General features: G+C 35.0%; 5 non-coding genes across 5 annotated transcripts; 2 read left to right on the forward strand and 3 right to left on the reverse strand.

The window, feature by feature from the left end:
* Nucleotides 1-8,312: 8,312 nt before the first annotated feature.
* Nucleotides 8,313-8,384, reverse strand: TRNAW-CCA (transfer RNA tryptophan (anticodon CCA)). Its single transcript has one exon. It is a non-coding gene; the product is annotated as a tRNA-Trp (tRNA).
* A 3,604-nt stretch (nucleotides 8,385-11,988) lies between these two features.
* Nucleotides 11,989-12,060, forward strand: TRNAW-CCA (transfer RNA tryptophan (anticodon CCA)). The gene has a single exon. It is a non-coding gene; the product is annotated as a tRNA-Trp (tRNA).
* A 4,752-nt stretch (nucleotides 12,061-16,812) lies between these two features.
* On the forward strand, nucleotides 16,813-16,885 carry TRNAR-CCU (transfer RNA arginine (anticodon CCU)). Its single transcript has one exon. It is a non-coding gene; the product is annotated as a tRNA-Arg (tRNA).
* Nucleotides 16,886-17,649: 764 nt separating this feature from the next.
* On the reverse strand, nucleotides 17,650-17,722 carry TRNAR-CCU (transfer RNA arginine (anticodon CCU)). Its single transcript has one exon. It is a non-coding gene; the product is annotated as a tRNA-Arg (tRNA).
* Nucleotides 17,723-20,900: 3,178 nt separating this feature from the next.
* On the reverse strand, nucleotides 20,901-20,972 carry TRNAW-CCA (transfer RNA tryptophan (anticodon CCA)). The gene has a single exon. It is a non-coding gene; the product is annotated as a tRNA-Trp (tRNA).
* Between the last annotated feature and the right edge of the window lie 2,632 nt (nucleotides 20,973-23,604).

Genomic DNA, 23,604 nt, shown 5'->3' on the forward strand with positions numbered 1-23,604 from the left:
TCTCAAGGGCTTTAAAAACCAACGAATTACTAACCATAAGCATGTATAAATGCGTAATTATAGATATGTAATTCTTCCAGAGGCATCTGGACTGGACGCAAAACGCTTCGTTTTGGACCTGTTTTTAATTAACAATCACCAATAGCATTTTTGTTTAGTAATTGCAGTCTCTTGTGATGATGCATAGCGTTTCAGTTGGCATTGTTGCTTTGCAGACTCGGAGGTAGTAGATATTTAAGACAATCTAACAGTGAGTGCCCTAAAGGATTTGAAAACTTTCAGCAATATTGCATAGGTAATTGATAGGGAAAACACTGTATATGCAGATGACTTGCATACACACACATGCTTAAAATTGCATAAAAATATGTAAGATCTAAGAACCTAGACAACATACATCTCTTCATTTGAAGAAAATAATTTTTCTCTATTTAATTCTCATCTATAGTAGTAGATATTCTATATCCTGCATCATGGATAATAAACTATGCATCTTCTAGTAAACATTTTCCTAACGTTTGGTTGTGTTGTTCATTTACAAGCTTTTGAATGACTAATTTTTCATATGGTATTACCATCTATCATTTTGCTAATTAAGCCCCTCAGGTAACATCTAAGAATTCTATGTATAAGTTACAGATTGGGGGCACAAAGGTTAAAAATAGTAATTGAAAGTGTTAATTTGGTCTATCTTTTAAAGTTTATCATGAGGCTGATTTAGAGTACGGTACATATTCTACTTTCAAAATTTAACACTTGGCTAATAAAATTCCAAATGGCCAAATCAGTATATATATATATATATATATATATATATATATATATATATATATATATATATATATATATATATATATATATATATATATATATATATATATATATAATGTTACAGTTTCGGCTATGTAACATACCCGAAACTGTAACACACACACACACACACACACACACACACACACACATATATATATATATATATATATATATATATATATATATATAGCTATAGCTATATATTGCTTTGGTTATTTCGAGTTTTATTAGAAATCTTGAATATACCCTACTAGCAGCGTTTACCCCGCTTCGCTGCGGTCACCCCGGAACGCAATAAACTTTGTTACTTAGATAATTTTTACTTTTTCGCTTTCAAGTGATATGATAAAAACCATAGAAGATTGCAGTAAATCTTAACATTATATCGCCTGTCATTTATGTTAACCCGCCCCGCTTCGCTGCGGTCATCCCGGTGCTGGCATATTGTAAAAGTGTCTGTAAAAATAAGCAAATCAATTAAAAAATTTTAAACAGAAGATTCAAGCTATTTTCCGCTGTATATCGCCTGTCATTTATGTTAACCCGCCGAGTGACACGGTCATGCGGGTTGCATATAAATACGTTTATTTTTACCTATGATGAACTAATAACAAAGGATTTGTACGTTATGGACACTTGAATGGTCAATTATCTCAAGACACTGGTAATTAAAAATTAAAGTGATATGATAAAAACCATCTAGGGTCCAAATCCTAATAACCCCCCAAAAATGAAAGAAATTGGTTCAGCCGTATTAGCGTGATGAGCGGACAAAATTTTGTACGTTCTCTTTTATATATATAGATATGGTTAATTGGGGGTTCGGCAGTGGCAGCTAAAGTGTAAACATCGTGTTAGTGTGGTGCTGCGTGGGATATCTTACCCTTTACACTACACACACAAATCTCACCTACTCACAAATACACGAAAACATTCAAATCTTATATACTTTATCTATTCTTACAAATTTCTCACTTTACCCCAAACTTTCAGTCCCGACCATCTGGGCAACTGGTTCTCTCACTGCTTTGAACTCCTTTTCCAATCTTTACATTTACCTAATCTTGACAATTTTTAGACCTACTATTCTCGACGATGACAATCCTCTTTCCCAGTTATAACTCAATTATACACAACATTCTTTCATTTCATATCTATTTTTTAACAGTCATATATGTTAATACTTTAGGCAAATCGACATTTTGATGGACCACTTTATTAAATGCAAATGGCGGTGGACATAATATTTTATTCAATAATATAACTGATCAATTTATACATAATTATTATTCATTCCCATATTACATTTGGGCTATTATTCACACAATTTATTATCTGTCGCGATGCCAATTACTATTAAATGTACTTTGTTAACCCTTTAATGGGCAGTGTTACTCTCAAGCAACATCACATTCTATTGCATTATCCGTACGAATTGTAACTTCAGTGATCATTTAATTGACATTATTGGTTTCATACAATATTCATATACATGATTTGCGGGTCGCTTCTTTTGATACTTCCAATCTTCGTCAACAGGGGACAGTCAAATTTAGTATTGTAGAAGCTTTATCTCTTACGTTCCGCGGAAGTGTTTATTTTTATTTTTATTTTTTATTTATTTATTTTTTTTGGTGGTTTCTTGCTCTGTACGAAAATATTTCAACGAAACTGTTGGTAATTACTGAGAGTATTCTTATGATATTTTACCATAATAGGGCAATGCTGCTCAGTAACCACACATAAGACCTATTTCATGGCAATGTTGCTTTGAAATAAACACTCTGTATTTTGTAACCAAAGTACAAAAATACTTTAAAAATTACGAAATTATGATCAGGAAGACATGGTTCAACCATAAAAGTAAACATAAATATTTTAATGGTAATGCTATCAATGCTTGCCCATTAAAGGGTTAAAACAAATAACTCTAATTTACAAATTTTTAGCACACAGGAATTAGATATCCGAAAACAAATAGGGTATAATTCTAATTTAGAATTTTAGCAGATAGGAATTAGATGTCCGGTGCATGTTTTGGTAACACCGTTAATGGTAAAGAAGACAAGATAAATGATTAATAATTTTGAAAATAGTAATTAATGATAAACGTTGGTCCTGTGAATTTCTGCATACCATTTCGTATTACTAAATTTATATTGTGTGGAACCTGTTCAACATGGAAATAGAAAGCTGCTTTAACTCTGACTAATGAAATTGTTTGTACAGGATGATCCAGAAGTGGGCGTACCCCCTTTAGTTTCAACAGTATAGTGTTAGTTATGATAGAAATTCTGTACAGTTACCTTGAAGTCTTAAGAGTCTTAAGAGTTATAAACATCGGTATGATCACCATCCATGTCGTAACACAGCTAAAGTCTGCGCCAAGTTCTCGCTGATGTTTTGTAGAGATACTCCGGAGTCACGAGGGTGAAGGCATTCCATAGCTGCTCGTAATTCCTGCGTTGTGTGATATCGAGTTTTTCTTACTTGTTGCTTTATGAAACCCCAGAGAGCATTGTCTGGTGTGGTAAGATCGGGATTTCTTGGAGGCCAGGCAAAGGGAGCTGGTGAAGATGCACAACCTCTTCCAATCCAGCGGCCAGGAAAATTCTGAATCAGGTAATTGCGCATGGGAATAGCGAAGTTTGCTGGTGTTCTATCCTGCTGTATCACAACAGTGTCTTTGATACCATTTTCTTCCAGTTGAGGCACCTAACCGTCAGAAAAACCGTCAGAAAACACCAATTAAGGGTACGCCCACTTGCGGACCACGCTGTATGTTGACACTGCAAATATATGTTCACATCTTTTAAATTTCCTACTGATTATTTTTTAGGATTGAAAACTGTTTAAGATTTAATCGTCATAATATTATTATGTACAGTCAAAGAACTTAGTCCAAATGAAGAAATCGTCCATAAATTTTCCTAACATGTTCCTTACAAGAACAATGTTTGCTTTCAATTAAACTTTCTGGATGTTCAACATTTCCTCTCCCTACCCTTAATATATGACCTCGATTAAAACATGTTGTTCTTCAGTAAATTACGAACAGAATAGAAATATTCATTACAACAGACCTATTTCAACATTTTAAACTGTAGGCAGGAGTATAGGTCTCTTTTATGTAGGTTTCGAAGATTTATTTATGGTTTACTTTCAGTTTCACCGAGAACAAGTTACGTGAGACTCAGCAAAATTTTTACCTGTATATGTACGAAATTTGGAAAACAAGCAGTTACCCAATCACATTAGTAATATGTTAATAGATAATTATATATATATTATTTAGTATTCTGCCTTTCGGCAGGTCCTGGGACTAATAAGGATTTTTTTTTTTTCAATTTTACATTTGGGCCTGGAAATGTTTCTTCCACTTTTGTCGATCTTGAGCTTCCTCTTTTAACTCCCAATATTTTCTCCTATCTTTCAAATCATCGATCAGCTGTGTTCTTCTTCTTCCTATTCCTCGCTTTCCTTCCATCTTTCCTCTAATGCCGGTGTGAAGAAAGCAATTTCTTCGCAAGATGTGTCCAATCCAATTGGCCTCTCTACGAAGGATGGTGGCTAGAAGTGTCCTTATATATATATATATAGTATTACGGAATTTGAGGAATGCATTTGTAATCTATAAAATATAAATATGTCTATTGGTAAAACTTTTAGAGTAAAGTTTCGTAGACAGTATAACTCCTTAAAGAAATCAAAACCTTCAAAACATGGTAGTACTGTACCACCCAACTGAATATATCCTTACCTAATCGACTACTACTATTGCTACAGGTACTATTATTATTGCTACTGCTACTACGGAACTTCAGTAGAAGTTAAGCGATGTAATAATGGGTTTAACTTTATAATAATGATAATAGTTAGCCTTTGCTTATTGCTACGTGGTAGTGCCATTAATGTACAATATATGTACATTGCAAATTGCATTGCTTAAGACAGCGTTTCCCAACCTTTTTCAACTTGTGGCACACTACAGGTGTAACTTGAATTATCGCGGCACACTCATGTAGATATTATTATTATTATTATTATTATTATTATTATTATTATTATTATTATTATTATTATTATTATTATTATTATTATTATTTGTAAATATAAAATACAGGGGTATATTTTTCTGTGATTACTGATATCCTTTTCGGAGGGAAGAAAGCTCGATTACTGGTTTCCCCCCGTGGTAAATCATTATGCGTATTTTTCATTCTAATTTAAAAATAGAAAACAATTACAGTGAAATATAGGACTCAGGTTTTTAAAAATACATTTTCTTTTTCGAAAACTGTATCCAATCTTTTACTAAGAAGGAAGATCACTAAATAACCAACGAACAAACCGCTATATGTTCACCGTTTTGATTCTATGGCGACAAATTGAAACCGGAAATGGATAGTTTCAAACACTTTTGGTTCGAAAATGAAATCTTTGAGTTTTACGTCCCACGGTTATGCCGGTTAGGCTAAAGGAGACGGTGATAATGAGAAATGAGTGAAATGGTGGAATGAAGAAAGTGGGAGGAAACGGGAGAACCCCGAGAAAACGCACGAGCACGATGTTTGTCCACCACAAAGTCCACACGGCGCGAGCTGGGATCGAACCAGGGACCCCCTAGCACCGGAGGTGAACGCTCTACCACTGAGCCACCGCGCCCCCTGTACTTTTAAGACACAAATGTAGGTAATTCGTATGCATGTTTGGTTTGTCGAAGGGATTGAATGATATTTTAAAATTTTAAGTTACGAAATAGTCTGCAACAATAAAGAAGCAATAATGGTGATAACAATGATAAGAAATACTTTTTAAACATTAAAAATATACAGAATAGTAACAGAGTATGAAACTTAAAATTGTAGATTCACAGTAGAGGTTCATGGTAATGTGAAATACAAATATACGTTTTCCCCAGTGTCTTGCAATTTGATTGCAATAGAATTAATAATTTTGTTTAAATTTCCTCGCGGCACACCAGCTGCCCATTCGTGGCACACCAGTGTGCCGCGGCGCACCGGTTGGGAAACGCTGGCTTAAGAGGATTAGTTTAACTGTTAGTTGGTAATAGTTTTAATTTGTTATTAACTGTCAGTTAATAATTTTACTATTTTTGACGAAATCTATTGCAGCTATGTTGTCTAATGGCTAAATAAAGTATTCTATTTTATTCTGTCCTGTTTAGATAATCAATTTGGATTCACGTAAACTTACCTTACGATACATCTTATATGTTGCGCAACCATTCCACTATAACTAGAAAATTATGCCAGAAATGTGTTTCAATAAATGCGTACGGAAACACAACTTCATTTTTTCAGTAATACCTTGGCAATACTACACAGTAAGAAAATATTTTCATTTTTGCAGTACCGATTGTTGTTATTCCGGTTTGTGTGCAAATTTCCATATTTGCAAGAACCATGGACTTTTATTAATTTACTGTAATATGGATCTTTTTCATCTGGTTTGATCTCCTAGTGTCCTATTGTATATTAACAATTCGTCTACATATATTACCAAATCATCCGCATTTACTATATAGAACATTAACATGTCGTCTGCAAACTAATTTTAATATATTATTATATACTCTATAGGATAATACCCCCACCAACTGTGTAAATAACACAACGGTCATTTCTTCATGTTATCGCTTGACTGACCACTTAAGTGCGATTAATAAAACTACAAGCACCGCAAGCATAACGGCCATGCACCGCATGTCAAGTGGAGTTACTTTTGAATGCAAACGGAAACACTAAGGTGTGAGATTTTTACACTGCTGTCACGCATTGTTGCCGCCACATGCTGTCTTTTTTTCACCAAATAGATTATGCTTCCAAGTGAGGGAAGAGGTTATCTTCAAAACAAACCATCTAAGGTTTTGTTGCTCTTAACTTTTTTTTTTTTTTTGCCACTGTTCTTATTGTTTTTATTATTATTATTGGGTAGTTCACCATATTGTGATCAGTCTACACTGAGAGAAAAAATGTAATGCTAATACCAATAATTCCCCCCCTAACCACACAGTAAGAACGCCTGTATGGTTATTTTGTTATTACTTACAAAATATACACAAAAAAGGAAAGTGTAGGTTATAATAATTAGAGTCTATTATTACAAACAACAAAATGTAGCAAAATGGAGGTTATGTATGAGTCAGAAATATTTTGTTGTATTGTCAGTTGGCTTTCGAGGAGGTTGACATTTCTTTATTGTGTTTATTTGACATATGCTTTATTATTTTTCACTTTCATTTTCGTTAAAACCCTATAGGACTAATTTTTTTCGTAAACCTTTGTTTACACAAAAATCTCATTATAAAAGTATACGCTCCACTGTTTTAAAAATTATAGTATGTATATACATCATTATACCTTCCATTAACATCCCTGCTTTAAAGTGAGTATTCACTGAACTATACAAAGAATGCTAAGTGGGCATACGATCTTGACTTATAAATTTCACAATTATACCTTTAATTTGACTCTTTTTACATACAAGTATTATTACTAAAGTACGTATTCATTAACAACGTCATTAAAGAAGGTATTTATGAATATCGAAAAATAACTACTGTATGCTTTATATATATATATATATATATATATATATATATATATATATATATATATATATATATATAGATAGATAGATAGATAGATAGATAGATAGATATATAGATATATAGATATATAGATAGATAGATAGATATAATTTCAGCGATATCAGCTATTTCAGACCAATACATTAGTAGACCTTAATTTTTTATACGGGATATTCTATACAACGTGATCACTGCAAACTTTCTATATACAGAAATCCAACTGACTGCGTAGATCAGTAGAAGTTTGGTACAGGATGCGAAATCATAATTTTCGAAGTAAAGTGGAAAGGGGATATTGTTTGAAAATACTTTGCACTGGAATGTATCAACATAGAGAGTTCACATATTTTAATATGAATAATTACTGAAATATGTATAGTTAGACATATTACATAGGTCATCTATTAATTAAACATGAAACATATGTTAATTTTAGTATATTAGAATTACTGTAATTAATTTGCAAACTTCTGACAATAGCGTTATTTACTCGCCCCTCCAGTAAGTTATTAATGGGGTGATTTTCTTCCAAGAATATGAAGTGTGGATATTCCTCCGAACACTCCAGAATTTCGTACCCTGATTGGGTCTAGGACAGAACGCCCAAATTTTGCAACGGTCAAATCGTTCCAAAATACGTTAGAATTCTCACAAAAACGATTCAGAACGCCTCCAAAAAGGCAAACTTTATGTATACAAACACCTCAAAGTACATGAAGTTGGGAGCTTGAAGCCTTCTTGATGAACTTCTGTGTATGCCACTGTACACACATCACTATTTTTAACAATACCAAAATTAGTTGTAAGACTGGTAGGCCTATCGTAATTGATATGATGAATCAGTAACATGGATTAAGTTTATGTAAAAGAAAAAAATAAATCTACTTGACCCCGACGTGATTTGAACACGCAACCTTCTGATCTGGAGTCAGACGCGCTACCGTTGCGCCACGAGGTCTTACTACAATGTTTACTATATCAGTCGTTTTCAGGCCTTACTAAAAATAACACAAAATTTACCATTTTTCTTTTGCTTTTTTATTCATAAGTGAAAGGAGATAATGATATGCAACTTACCACAATCATAGATAATGTTGTACTACAACAGAAAATATGAACCTGAAGAATTTTCATCCATAGAAATTACAGTGTTGCCAGAATAACAATTTCCCTAAAATCTAAGTTAAGCCAGCGACTAGAGGAACGATCTCAACTGCACTTGGTTACACATTATTTAGTTTTAATAACTGTATGTTAAAAATATTTCGTTTATTACAAACTAAATACAACTATTATTTAAAAAGTAGTTCACAGGAAACCAAAACAACATGATACGTAATCAAATGCAGTTGAGTTCGTTCCTCTAGTCGCTGCTTTAACTTAGATTTTAGGGAAATTGTTATTCTGACAACACTGTAATTTCTTTGGATTGAAACATTGAAAATTCTTCAGGTTCATATTTTCTGTTGTAGTACAACATTATCTATGATTGTAGTAAGTTGCATTTTATTATGTCCTTTCACTTATGAAAAACAAGCAAAAGAAATATTGTAAATTTTGTGTTATTTTTAGTAAGGCAGGCTCTTAATGCACTTGCGCACTGAATTTCACAAATAAGAAGTTTTGTTACAAAAATAAGGAATAAACAAAATGAATTTCACAATTATGTTACGTGTATCACAAACACACAAATAAGTTTTCCATGTTAATATTTCTTGGTAACCTTCAACTTAATGATTAAATGATCAAGTTTTTAATGCTTTCATTACATTAAAACTAAATACAACTATTATTTAAAAAGTAGTTCACAGGAAACCAAAACAACATGATACGTAATCAAATGCAGTTGAGTTCGTTCCTCTAGTCGCTGCTTTAACTTAGATTTTAGGGAAATTGTTATTCTGACAACACTGTAATTTCTTTGGATTGAAACATTGAAAATTCTTCAGGTTCATATTTTCTGTTGTAGTACAACATTATCTATGATTGTAGTAAGTTGCATTTTATTATGTCCTTTCACTTATGAAAAACAAGCAAAAGAAATATTGTAAATTTTGTGTTATTTTTAGTAAGGCAGGCTCTTAATGCACTTGCGCACTGAATTTCACAAATAAGAAGTTTTGTTACAAAAATAAGGAATAAACAAAATGAATTTCACAATTATGTTACGTGTATCACAAACACACACATAAGTTTTCCATGTTAATATTTCTTGGTAACCTTCAACTTAATGATTAAATGATCAAGTTTTTAATGCTTTCATTACATTTACCATCTATTACACATAATCACAGGTTTCACAAAGCCGAAACTTACAAGTTTTCATTCTTATGCAAAAAAAAAAAAAAAAAAAAGTAAATGTTAGTCTTTTTAATAACGCTGGCGACAATTGTCCCAGTCAATTATAAACTCATGGATGCACATTCTTTTTAAATTATTTGATTTAATTTTGCAATTCCTTTCAGCAGCTAGCCTCTACGAGATAAGGACCTAGCTTAATGTGGGATCCAAACCACATTAGCTCTCCCAGGAATCAAACTTCACTCCACATTATTCAGTCTAATCTTATTTAGAAACCAATAGCAAATCTTCCCGTCATCACGCTTTCGCTTGGAGTCACCAGATGATAAATATTGCTGTTCGCCTTACCACGCTAAACCCTAAGACTTACCACGGAAGCTACGAACACATCTAAGTACATGTCCATTTTCCTTTTATTTGAAAAAAAAAGGGGGGGTAAACACGCTGTTTGTAATAGCGACAGTGTTCCCCGTTCTTGTCATCCTACCACAAAGTAGAAACGAATTTAACATTGAATATAGTGTTGGTTTCCATTATGTCGCATGAGAACCAGAGGACGTTACTCCAAAAATGTGGTTTTCGTTTTTTTCATGTTTGGACATAATTTTGAAAGCCCCACTTGCTATAAATGGAACGTAACGCCATCTGTTGTAATGTAGCTCAACTACCATCTTATTAAAAACAGTTTTTAAAAGAAAATAATATTTTTGTCCTCTCGCCTGTTAACCTACGAAAACGGAGTTACGTTCCTCTGGTTCTAATGCGACGATTAGATATAGCAATGAATCTTATATATATATATATATATATATATATATATATATATATATATATATATATATATATATATATATATATATATATAGCAGCATATTGTATGAAAAGACTGAAATAAAACTGACTAGTGTGGTTGCTATGAAATTCTAAAGCAAACAACCATGTAATATAAATTTATAGGTAAAATTTAAGACTTATAGTAGATAGGGGTTGATAGTACTTACGAAACTAGCTTCTATACTCTCGTTAGAGGTCTCTGCACGGACTCGGTCCGAGTCCGCGGGCCGGACTCGGGCCTACAAAACATATATCACTTCGGGCCCGGGCCGTAAATTTTTAAATATACAACCATATTTCTCGGGCCTAACTATGTAAATATACTGGTAGAACGATATTTATTTCATCGTTCTTTCTGGAGAACTTTTAAAGCACCACTGCAAAATTAAACTTCTATTTGCTGTAATTAAAAATACAATTTTGCGTTGATTATTAAGTTTCTGAAATTCGGGCTAATTTGATTATAACACGAACTCGGGAATGACTCAGGCTTAAATGCTAAAACATATTTCGGACTCGGGTCGGGCCTCACATTATAAATTCACGGGCCGGGCTAAAAATTCCGGCCCGTGCAGACCTCTAATGCTGGTTTACATTAAGTGCGAGTTAGTGCTGTAGAAAATTTAGATTTTTAACCATGCTGAATGTCAAAATTTTCTTTTACCGACCACGGCATACTTGCTTCATTCTCTTCGGAATTCAAAGAGAGGACGAGTATGCGTAGTTGATTTGGAATTTAATGCCTGTTTTGAGCACAGAGGCAATGTGAGACATAGAACTATCGCTTAAGGGTCTTCTCTACAGCGAAATTAAACTACCGCTAATTTTAGAGTTTTTCTGTAATATCTTCAAAACAAATACAAATATTCGAAAAGCAGAAACGTAGTGAACTAGACAATACGATTTTGCAAGTGATACCTCCACCACAATTCACCTATCTGCTTTTGGTATGCCGCTATCTACAGAACCCGCAAAAAATACTAAAACTAGCTACAGTTGCAAATCGTAAGAAGATAGATAAGTTGTGATAACGGTATCACATGTAAAATTGTATTGTCTAGTTCACTACGTCTCTGCTTTTCGAATATATGTATTTCTTTTGAAGATATTACAGAAAAACTCTAAAATTAGCGGTAGTTTAATTTTGCTGTAGTGAAGACCCTTAAAATGAAATAGTAACCACAAGAGCTACCACCGGGAATCAAACTAACTTACATAGTCAGGAGGAGAGTATTGTGCCGTTAGAAATATCTGAGTATTTTGTCTTCCATTATTCGAACTGTTATTCGTTATCTTAACTTCAATTTCTTTGCGTAATCAGCGCAATGATAATTCTTCATTGAAATCTTGTTTACGAAACTGTATGCTATAGAAGAATGTAAAGTACGATGTATTACTATCCAACCGCTAAACACAATTTCTAAGATGACCTCGTGGCGCAATGGTAGCGCGTCTGACTCCAGATCAGAAGGTTGCGTGTTCAAATCACGTCGAGGTCAAAGTGTTTTTTTTATTTAATTGAAAAGAAAGAAAGAATTGATTAAGACATTGCTTGAGGAAACATATACCCTAATGAATGTTGTAGAAGGAAGGAATATATAGGACTCCTAGGTCAAGAGGAAAACCTTGGTTAAGGCAGGGATCCAAATTCAATATCAGAATGAATTATATTAAAAATTGTCAAATCCCCCAAAAATTATACTAAATCTATAGAAAAGTCGGGATATCGGAGGATCGTATCCTCCCTGCATAGATCCCAGATTGAGGAATTTCTTTTGTTGATGTCTTTCTTCTTTTGCTGAATGACTTACCAGAGATAGGAGAGTACTTATGATGATAATATTTAGAGACAAACAATGCTTATTGATTCATGCAATTATTACTAGATTTCTAAAATATAAAGTATGGGAAGTCCCATAATGCAGCTGTTCATTTGTCTATACCTTAGTTCACGAATTTTTGCCACGATTGACGCCAATTAAGAATTTTCTCCGAGACAGATACTATTGAAGTAACTTAAGTATAATACTTAAGTTACTTCAATAGTATCTGTCTTGGAGGAAATTCTTCGTTGGCGTCAATCATGGCAAGAGATTCATGAGCTAAGCTATACTTAAGTAACTTCAATATTATCTGTCTTGGAGGAAATTCTTCGTTGGCGTCAATCACGACAAGAGATTCGTGAGCTAAGCTATACTTAAGTTACTTCAATAGTATCTCTCTTGGAGGAAATTCTTCGTTGGCGTCAGTCATGGCAAGAGATTCGTGAGCTAAGCTATACTTAAGTTACTTCAATAGTATCTCTCTTGGAGGAAATTCTTCGTTGGCGTCAGTCATGGCAAGAGATTCGTGAGCTAAGCTATACTTAAGTTACTTCAATAGTATCTGTCTTGGAGAAAATTCTTCGTTGGCGTCAATCACGGCAAGATATTCGTGAGCTAAGCTATACTTAAGTTACTTCAATAGTATCTGTCTTGGAGAAAATTCTTTGTTGGCGTCAATCACGGCAAGAGATTCGTGAGCTAAGCTATACTTAAGTTACTTCAATAGTATCTGTCTTGGAGAAAATTCTTCTTTGGCGTCAATCACGGCAAGACATTCGTGAGCTAAGCTATACTTAAGTTACTTCAATAGTATCTGTCTTGGAGAAAATTCTTTGTTGGCGTCAATCACGGCAAGAGATTCGTGAGCTAAGCTATACTTAAGTTACTTCAATAGTATCTGTCTTGGAGAAAATTCTTCGTTGGCGTCAATCACGGCAAGAGATTCGTGAGCTAAGCTATACTTAAGTTACTTCAATAGTATCTGTCTTGGAGAAAATTCTTTGTTGGCGTCAATCACGGCAAGAGATTCGTGAGCTAAGCTATACTTAAGTTACTTCAATAGTATCTGTCTTGGAGAAAATTCTTCTTTGGCGTCAATCACGGCAAGATATTCGTGAGCTAAGCTATACTTAAGTTACTTCAATAGTATCTGTCTTGGAGAAAATTCTTCTTTGGCGTCAATCACGGCAAGAGATTCGTGAGCTAAGCTATACTTAAGTTACTTCAATAGTATCTGTCTTGGAGAAAATTCTTTGTTGGCGTCAGTCATGGCAAGAGATTTGTGAGCTAAGCTATACTTAAGTTACTTCAATATTATCTGTCTAGGAGGAAATTCTTCGTTGGCGTCAGTCATGGCAAGAGATTCGTGAGCTAAGCTATACTTAAGTAACTTCAATATTATCTGTCTTGGAGGAAATTCTTCGTTGGCGTCAGTCATGGCAAGAGATTCGTGAGCTAAGCTATACTTAAGTTACTTCAATAGTATCTGTCTTGGAGGAAATTCTTCGTTGGCGTCAGTCATGGCAAGAGATTCGTGAGCTAAGCTACTTCAATAGTATCTGTCTTGGAGGAAATTCTTCGTTGGCGTCAATCCTTGAAAGAGATTCGTGAGCTAAGCTCTATCTATCCAAAGAAATCAGTAGGATATAGCGAGAAGCAGGTTTTTGGAATGAATAAAGCGCCGAAAAAATTGTCTCCATCATCCATCTTAACTCTCTGTTCAAATTGGAAATGACAAATTCCACTATATTTGAATTCAACGTTGATCAGCATAGAACAAAACGATAGCAGATAGCGAGATTCCAACTCAGACTTTTATTTCTCTATTGCAACCGGAAGTGGTACAAATCTACTACCACTTCCGGTTTCAATTTTGGTTTCCATAACCCAAAAATGGGAAGAAATGACTTTTTTGATATGGATTCAGGGTCACAAAAGTAAGATTCATCTCAGCCTTCGTTCTTCTAATGAAACCGGAAGTAGTAAAAATTAGTGCAACTTCCCATTTAGGTATTGCTTCATCAGGTAGCGAAAAACTGCTTTTGCTATGGATTATCCCGTGTCTGACGAACACGTTCTATCTGTGACCTTATCAATCTATTGCAATACATCCTTATCAATCTATTATTTGCTGTTTCAATATTAAATTCGCACAAACTGGGAGTCCCTCCTAGTTTCACAATGTCAAACGAACCGAGGAGTCCCTCGTAGTTTTACAATAGCCACACTTGGTTCGAAAAAGTATAAAAGCTTTTTCAGACTAGTCATCCTGAATGAAATTTTCCTGAGGTTTCCTCATTCACACCAGGCAAATGCTGGGATGGTACTTCACATAATGGTCCTAAACCGCTTCTTTCCTTCAACATCCCTTTCTTCCTCCCCAAAATCGCCGGACAGTGTGATCACCGAGGGACGTCAACCCTCATACATGACGGTCTAACATGGCCATAAATGTCCAGAAACGTAATCCCTAATCTTAATTCTAACCGAAAACGCTGACTTCAGTATTCGTTGTTTTGCAGTTACTATAGACTAACATTATAGTTAGTGACACCTACGGTTGCCAACTTTTTCTTTAATATATATATGGAGACTTTGTTAGGACTATTTTATGAATGAACAGGAAAAACGCTTAGATTTAAAACATTTTATTACTGTACATTACTTTGTTCAACTTAAGTATTAATTCTTTTCTCTTTTGCCTCTGTCATTGAGAGACTAATTTTTTTCACTAGTTTGGACATCTCTGTTATAGAAAACAATTTTTCTGCAGTATTAGTATTAGTAGGTAATTTTTGCATTGACATTTTCGCTTACAAAACCTACAATGAACGGACATGAGCCTGTCATCCGGACATCCAAATCAAACCTAGTCCATTCGATAAACATAACAAAGATATGTTCATACACAAAAAATGAGGTGCCATGGACAACGGAATAAGTCTCTGGGGCCCATTAAACTTGTTAATATAAAGAAAATCTTGGATTCGCAGTTAAATAGCTATTGTATCAACACTGTTCATTCGAAATAAATTCTCTTCAGCATGAAACAAACTTTCCAAAGGTGTTATGTATTGAGGTCCATAAAATACCTGAACAGGGAAAATTGGGAGGATGTTGGGAAAATTCCCTCCAGAAATCCCTCTCATCAACTTTGGACCCCTCTGGAATGGCCCCGGGTAAAAACACACATACCAAATGTATAGGGTCTTGAAAAAATGCTATAGGAGATAAGAAATGTGTGTACCACGTTTTGTATTAATAGACAGACTAGGTATGAGGGAAATGCGTATGTTGGTATACATTTTTTTCCCGTCATATCTATTGTGCCTATCAATACAAAACTTGATACACACATTTCTTATCCCTTTCTTCGAGATACATTTGGATTGTGTGCTTTTACCCGGGACCGCTCCAGAGGGGTGCAAAGTTGATGACAGGGATTTCTGGAGGGAATTTTCCCAACATTCTCCCAATTTTCCCTGTTCAAGTACGTTATGGGCCCCAATACATAATACCTCTGTAAAGCTTGCTTCTTGCTGAAGAGAATGAACTATAAACCAAAACTTTCCAATGTACAGTGTTGATGCAATAGCTATTTCACTGCGAGTCTACGAGTTTCTTTATACTAACAGGGTTAATGGGTCCCAGGGACTTACTCCATTGTCCATGGCACCTAATTATTTGTGCATAAACATATCTTTGTTATCTTCATCGAATGGACTAGGTTTGATTCGGGTATCCGGATGACAGGTTCATGTCTTTTCCTTGTTAGAATCGTTAGTGCAAGAATCACGGAAATGATTTCTTCTGAAATTACACAGCAGATTAAAATGAATTTTGTTACTTTCATTTTTTTAAATACTCGTACGGGAGATGTGAGCTCCCGAATCAAATTAAAATCGGAAGAAAGCTTAAAAATGGTGTCAAATACTTGTACGAGAGAGTTATCTCTACTGTCCCTTTTGCGACAATTTTATACATATATATAAAAAAACCGCGATACGTAATAGCAGATGCCCAAGCAGCTGCTATTTATGTGCTATTGTGCTGCCAAAATGTCTTGAGTCGTGGCAAAAATGCGAACTAACGCTCACACCTTCACACACCCACGCGTTGAGTCAATAAGGGTTCAGCTGTTGCTAAGCGAGAGGAAGCGAGTGGAATTCCTTCAGTCGATAGCAGCGCTTGCAACGGAAGATTAGGGATCAAGTTAATGTAGCATATCTATAGTATCCCTCACAGTGTACCGCTTACTATTGGAAACGTAACACTTCGCAATTTTTACTTCAATTTCAGATCTATTTCCATGGCAACCAACACGATATGACGTCTACAGTATTATTATATGAGTCCTTTATGCAGACCAAATTTAGTCTCACGCGAAAATATACTGTGTAAATGAAACAGAAGAAGGCTCAGGTAATAGCCTCTGTGGCCTAATGGATAAGGCATCGGTCTCCTAAACCGGGGATTGCGGGTTCGAGTCCCGCCAGGGGTACAATTTTAATTTTACATTTTTAAGGATTTTTTTCTATTAACTTTATTTGTTTGTCGGAATGTGAAGTTTAAGATCTTTTAAATTAGTTTATCAGAAATTAGGTAAACAAGCAAGCTACAACTTTAGTATTGCCAAGGCCCATAAGTAACGAATTTTCTTTCTTTAGAGATTTAACACAAAATATCTACCGATTTTCTTATAATAATATATTAAGAATATGAATATATTGATGATATGAATGATATATAGGATAATTGCGAAATTTAAAATGGCGTTTCCTGTTGTCTGCAAATGTAACTAGTATGAAACGGGAGCCCCAAAAATATTAACAAGATAGGTTTACAGAATCACTAATATTTTATGTTATGTATCAGAAATGATGTAATGTTTAACATGTAATTTACTCGAAAGTTAAGTATTTCAACCAACTATGTGACTATATCTTCGAAGGGAAATTAAGAAGTTAACTAACCCCGGCACATAGAGCTTAAGAAAATCGATCGTTATTTTGTGTTAAGTCAATCCAATCCAGATTTATTTGTTAACAGTTGGTTACCCCCTCTCTGTCTAATTCTTATTAGAACAAATAAAAGTTCCCTAAAGACAGAATACTCGCTTCTTATGGGTGTTAGCAATATTGAAGTTGTAACTTGCTTGTTTTCCTAATTTCTGATAAACTGTTTTAAAAGATCTCAAACTTAATATTCCAATAAACAAGAAGGTTAATAAAAGAATTGTTTCTTTGAAATGATAAATAAAGGTATTACCCCTGGCGGGACTCGAACCCGCAATCCCCGGTTTAGGAGACCGATGCCTTATCCGTTAGGCCACAGGGGCAGTTGTTAGGTTTCTTCTCTTCACTTTAAACAGCATATTTTCGCGCCAAAACAAATTGGTCTACGTAAAGGATTCTACTCTGGACGTCATATCATGTTGCTTGCTATGGTAATGGACAGGCCCGTATCCACGGGGGGGGGGGGCAAGGGAGCCGGCCCCCGCTAAACCTTGGCTGGCCCCATAAAATTTCACGGTAGGCTTGCAAATGAACTATAATATGGTGATGAAGCATAATATGATTGGGTCGGCCCCCCCTAACTTCTACCGGGTCCCCCCTAAATTTTTGGGCTGGCTACGGGCCTGGTAATGGATCTGTTTAAAATTTATACAACACTTGTAAGATGGCTAAATTGAAGTGAAAATGACAAAGTATTATGTTTTTAATACTAAGCGTTACACTGTGACGGATACTAGCACATAAATAGCAGCTGCATGGGCAGTGATATGCAAGGAGCATGTATTTTATAAAATTGTTGAAGACGTGACAGTAGAGATAGCAAGTCTCCCGTATTTGGCACAATTGTTAATCTTTCTTCCGATTTTAATTTGATCCGGGAGCTCATATCTCCCGTATTAAAAAGAAAGTAACAAAATGCTATCTAAATTTGCCGCGTTATTTCAGAAGAAATCATTTCCGTGATTCTTTCACTAACGATTCTAAGTTTTGTAACTGAAAATGTCAATACAAAAAATTCCTACTGATGGTAATACTGCAGGAATATATATATATATGTTCGAAATAGCAAAAAAAAAAAAAAAAAAAAGTCTCTAATGACAGAGGCAAAAGGGAAGAGGATTAATGCTTGGAAGTTGAACAAAATTATGTAATGAAATGTTATAAATGTAAGCATCTTTCCATTCATTCATTCATAATAGTCGTAACAAAGTCTCGATTAAAAAAAGAAAAAAAAAAGAGAGTTGGCAACCGTAGGTGTCACTAACTATACTGTAACAGCAACTGTAAAACAACGAATACTGAAGTCAGTCTTTTCGATTAAAATTAGAATTAGGAATTAAATTTCTGGGCTTTGGGTATTTATGGTCACATTAGGCCGTCACGTATATGACGGACGACGTCCCTCGACGATCATACTGCCCCAGCGAACTGCTTGATTTTGTAGGACTCTTCACAAAGCTTTGTCTCACTTGCTCTACAATGTCTTCAAACGTACGGGGACGACTTGAAGATTTGCTATGTCCTACAGTACATCCAGTTTAAATAAAACACTTATGTCGCTGATAAATATTAGGCCTATTGGAAGAATCTTTACCATACTTTGTACGAAAATTACATAGCACGGTTGTCGCAGACTGGAATTCTTCAAACCAAAACACACAGCTATAGCACGCTCGAGACCAATAAAGGCAACCATCTTTGTTGCAACTGCCGCTAGCGCTTGGGGTGGCTTGTTTCTGAACTAGTGTACTACGTGAATCAAAACTTGGTGTATTTTGCTACAAAATGACACCAAAACCATGTCTGTTAAGATAACTGAATAAATCAAAATGTCTTTTTAAAGTTACAAAGTATTTTTTCATACATCCGGTGGTGGATATCAACCATTGGTAAACGTCAAGCTGAAAAAAAATGGCAAGCCTTAGGGTAAAATCTCATGCGCATTTTTAGTAAAAGAAAATAATAAAAAATAGCATCAGCTCGGGTCGTTTTACGGGTCGGATTAATCGGGTCAGCTCGGGTCGGGTTGACGGGTCAGGACAATCAGATCGGATCACGGTTCGGGTCAGTCGGGTCGGGTCGGGTCAGGTCGGGTCGGGTCAGTCAATTCGGCTCACCCATTTTGGCGTTCACCCAGTGTCGTATCTATAGTGCTCTCAAACGGATCGGGTTGACCCGACCCGACCCGATTCGGATCGGGTCAGCTCGGGTCGTTTTACGGGTCGGGTCGGGTCAGTCGGGTCAACTTGGGTCGGGTTGTCGGGTCAGGCTACTCGGGTCGGGTCAATCGGGTGAGCTCGGGTCGGGTTGTCGGGTCAGGTCAATCAGATCGGATCACGGTTCGGGTCAGTCGGGTCGCGTCGGGTAAGTCAATTCGGGTCACGGGTCGGGTCGGGTCGGGTCGGTCTTCAACCCGACCCGACCCGTTGAGAGCACTAATTTTTAAGGAGTTGGTTTGCCAAAAGAACTATATATTTACCATGTCCGTCCGTTCGTCCGGGAGACAAACTATCATTAGAACTACTTGATCAAATGTGACTAACTTTGGTCACAATGTGCTAAAACGCCAAAAATTAGGAACCGTGATAGCTTTCTCGATCCAATACTCAAAACGAAATGTGATAGAAATTAACCATTTCCGATGTTAACGTCGATCGTTGTAGAGCAAAAACCGTAACAGATAGATTGATGCCATTTTCTGCAGTCGAATAAGACTCCCAAAAATACATTAAGTCCCGAGCCTTAACTCTACTGAAACTGGAAGTGATTGAACTCCATTTCAACTTCCGGTTTCTACGTAGAACAGAAACAATAATAGATATCGAGAGGATTTTTGGAACTGATTCAGCGTACTAAGAATAGATTCCAGCTTCTCTCTTAACCCTCTATTCAAACCGGAAGTATTACAAGTTAATCGCTTCCGGTTTTAACATTGATCGTCATACAACAAAGAGCGTAATAACTAGCTAGAAGGGGTTTTCTGTGATCAATTTAGCGTCCAAAGAATGTATTCCATTTCCACTATAACCTCTTTAGTAAAAACCGGAAGTGGGAAAAATAAACCACTTCCGATTTTAACGTTGATTGTTATAGATTTAAAATGTTAATACATAGATAGAAGATCAATTAAACGCTCCAAGAATAATTTCATTATCACCTTTAAGACTACTAAAACCGGAAGTGGTAGAAATCCACAATATATTCTGGTTTCATGTTGCTCTCCATAGAACTAAGATGATAGGGAGCCAGTTTTAACATTGATCGTTAAAGACTGAAAACAGTACCAGAGTATGATAGCGAGAAGCGGTTTAAAATCACATAGAGTGTAAAATTAGTCTAATTTTAGAACTGATTTTTACAAAGTTTAATATAATTTATCTTCATATTGAATCCGAACCCCTCCCTCAACCAAGCTTCCCCTCTTGACGTAGGAGATACAAATTTCAGTAACTGCATTCAATCTCCATTTACTAAATGCAAAAAAGGAAAAAATAAGCTTATTGACCTCGACGTGATTTGAACACGCAACCTTCTGATCTGGAGTCAGACGCGCTACCGTTGCGCCACGAGGTCGTTGCAGAACAAATATTGTATTGTATATTCTACTACAGCATACAGTTTTCTAAACAAGATTTCAATAAACAGTTATTATTTCAATGATATGCAAAGAATAAAAGTTAAGATAACGAATAATTGTTCGAATAATGGATATTCAATAGAAAATAATGGGAGAGAAAATACTCAGGTATTCCTAACAATACTCTTACTCTTCTCCTGACTATGCAGTGTGATTCGTGGTAGGAACTCTTGTAATTAGTATCTCACGTAAGCGATAGTTCCATGCCTGTGTGCTCAAAACTCATAAAAGAGACATTAAACTCCAAGGCTTGCCAACCATACGATATCGTGATATACAATAATTTAAGCCATGCTATGTACGACCATGCTCTTGAGATAATAGGTGAAAAATATCTATACGATAATTTTAGAAAGCACTTTTTTCAGTTTTTGAATGTACAAATAAATTGTAGATATGCCTTATAGCTATAATTATAAAACACACACAATCAGGTATTTGACAATAATTCCCGCTAAAATAAAGCAATAACGATTTGAGATATGGCAAAAGGCAACCCTGAATCCATTCGTTTGATTCAATTACGTTTACGAAGGAATGGAAATATTGTTGTTGTACAGAGTGGTGTTAATAAGGGTAAAATAGAACGTTGAGCACAGTAACGCTGATTTGGAGTTCGAAATTGAAGATTAATAGATAAGTTTATTATATATTATTTCTGTTATTAGTAGGATTATAACTGTTTCTAGAATTCTCACGTGCATGACAAATATACGATTTTTTTTTTTTTGGTAATATACAATAATTTTAAACACGAAAATCGATAATTTTATTCTCCGAGGTTGGCAGCTCTGCTACGCAAATATACTCGTCTCAGGAAGCAAGTACTTACCCTATACTAGTCAGGGAAAGAAAATTTTGTGATATTCAGTATGGCTCAAAATCTCAATTTTCTACCGCACTAACTCGCACAAGAGTGCAGAAGCTAATCTCTTAAGTACTGAAACCATCTATCTACCTTAATTTTCATCTTTAAATTTATATTACATAATTCTTGGCTTTAGAATTTGATAGCAGCAACAATTGTCAGTTTTATTTCAGTCTTCCGATACAATTTGTTATGTATGCATATAAAGATTCATTGCTAATATCCAATGGAAACCAATACTATTTTAATGTGTACATTTCGTTTCTGCTTTCTCGAAGGAAGAAAAGAACGGGGAACACTATCACTATTACAAATAGTGTGCTCCCGTTTCCCCCCTTTATATATACATATATATATATATATATATATATATATATATATATATATATATATATATATATATATATATATATATATATATATATATATATATATATATATATATATGTAAAGGAATATATCATATACAATATCAGGAAGATGAAGGATGGCGTAAAGTATGTGTTACATCCAAAGTTTTGCAGTTGTTCATTTTTGCATTCTATTTAGGCAAGGGCGCCGATTTCTCCATAAATTTGGGGTGGGGGTGGGGCATTCAGATGAAGAAGGTATATATAGGCTATATGAGGATTTTAAGACAATTTGCATTCAAATTATGCCACATATTGTATATTCATAAATACAATAGGGGCCCCATATGAGCTTTGCCCCCGCCCCCCCCCCAAGATCGGCGCCCTTGCATTTAGGTACGGATTATCAAATGTGAGAAAAAATTATGTGTAAGTCTTCTATAACGGAAGTACTCCCACTTTCGCCATTATCATCTATTTTATTGTCACTGCCTCTGTTATCTGTGGGCAGCGGCGACGATCTCTATATAACTGCGGTGAGTGGGGAGTTCAGGTATGTCTATTTCGTTGTTAGATATCCAAGAAAATAAATATATCCAGAACCTAGGGTATCCAAGCAGTCTTTGGGGGAACCGGGTCTCGGTGACCCAGAATTGAATCCCGTCGACGTTAAACCTTAATAATAATAATAATAATAATAATAATAATAATAATAATAATAATAATAATAATAATAATAATAATAATAATAATAATAATAATAATAATAATAATAATAATCGTATGAGTACAATAAGCATCATAAAGTTCCTAACCCTCTCATTAGTTTCTTATTTATCAAACATATTTTACCATTCTAACCTCATTTCACGATCTCCGACTCTGAACTGGGCAAATAATACAAGTTTTCACTTCCTACCCCTACTCACACCTAGGGGCGGATCCAGGACGGACTTCTGACGGGTAGTGGGTTATCCAGATTCTGGGATGGATTTTATTTATATATAAAAATAAGAAAATTTTCTCTTCTGGGATCCGCCCCTGCTTCTAGCTTTGCGACAATTTTATAATATACAACATGCGTGCGTATCATTGTCCAAGCAGCCCTGTGATGAATATTTACGTATGTGATAATATCGATCACAGTGTAACGCTTAAGATAACAACACTTTATCATTTTCATTTTAATTTAATCTTCTTAAAAGTGTTGTCACATAGAACCAAACATAAACAAATCGATTACCATGGTAATCAACATGACATGATAATCCCAGTATTATCACTTGAGCCCTTTACGTAGACTAATTTGTTTTGGCGCGAAAACGTATTATTTACACCAAACAGAAGAAA

This window comes from Thermobia domestica, chromosome 7, assembly GCF_964235325.1.
Source record: "Thermobia domestica chromosome 7, izTheDome1.hap1.1, whole genome shotgun sequence".
Lineage (NCBI taxonomy): Eukaryota > Metazoa > Arthropoda > Insecta > Zygentoma > Lepismatidae > Thermobia > Thermobia domestica.